The sequence below is a fragment of the Octopus bimaculoides genome, chromosome 12, assembly GCF_001194135.2.
Source record: "Octopus bimaculoides isolate UCB-OBI-ISO-001 chromosome 12, ASM119413v2, whole genome shotgun sequence".
Taxonomy (NCBI): domain Eukaryota; kingdom Metazoa; phylum Mollusca; class Cephalopoda; order Octopoda; family Octopodidae; genus Octopus; species Octopus bimaculoides.
In genome coordinates, this window is record NC_068992.1 from 49813799 (window position 1) to 49814543 (window position 745).

General features: G+C 32.6%; 1 protein-coding gene across 1 annotated transcript in view; it reads left to right on the plus strand.

Annotated features, from left to right (window-relative positions):
• Positions 1-745, plus strand: part of LOC106879050 (uncharacterized) — a 130527-nt gene that overhangs the window by 102946 nt on the left and 26836 nt on the right. The window lies entirely within an intron of this gene.

The following is a 745-nucleotide window of genomic DNA, read 5'->3' on the forward strand; positions in this document are numbered from 1 at the left end:
ATATATATATATATATATATATATATATATATATACATACATGCACACACATATATATATATATATGCATATATATACATGTATATATACACACATACACACTACACTCATAAATATATACGTAAACAGTGCGTCTTACATGTTTCTGCACAGTTTCCATCAACCCAATTTCACTCGCATGTCTCGCATCGACCCAAAAACGATATAGTGGAAGCTATTTGCTCAAGGTGCTGCGCATTGTAACTGAACCTGGAACCACGTGATAGCAAAGCTACTTTCTTAATCACAAAAAATAGCAAAAGATAGAGTGCTAGCAGTGCTCCTAATCTTCATTGATATACGAGAATCTTGCCTGAAACTGAAGGGAATCTAAAGATTATTTAAAACTGTTCTGCTATTTCTTTACTAATTTCAATTATTGATTCAAATGGCCGTGCAGAGAAAATGGAATTGCTTTTGGCCGGGGGCGGCTCTGTGGAATTTGAGATGATAGAATGACAAAGAGAGAATTTCTTAGAATATATTTTACATAGCACATTCGGGAAATCTCTCTCTCTCTTTCGATTTATATAGACAATTTACACACGCACTCACTCACATATGATGTGCGTGTGTGTGTGTGTGTGTGTGTATTTATATATAAATGTATAAATAATGTATAGAGTTGTAAACATATACATGTGCACATATATATATATACATACACACACACGCCCACATATATATATATATGTATATATATATA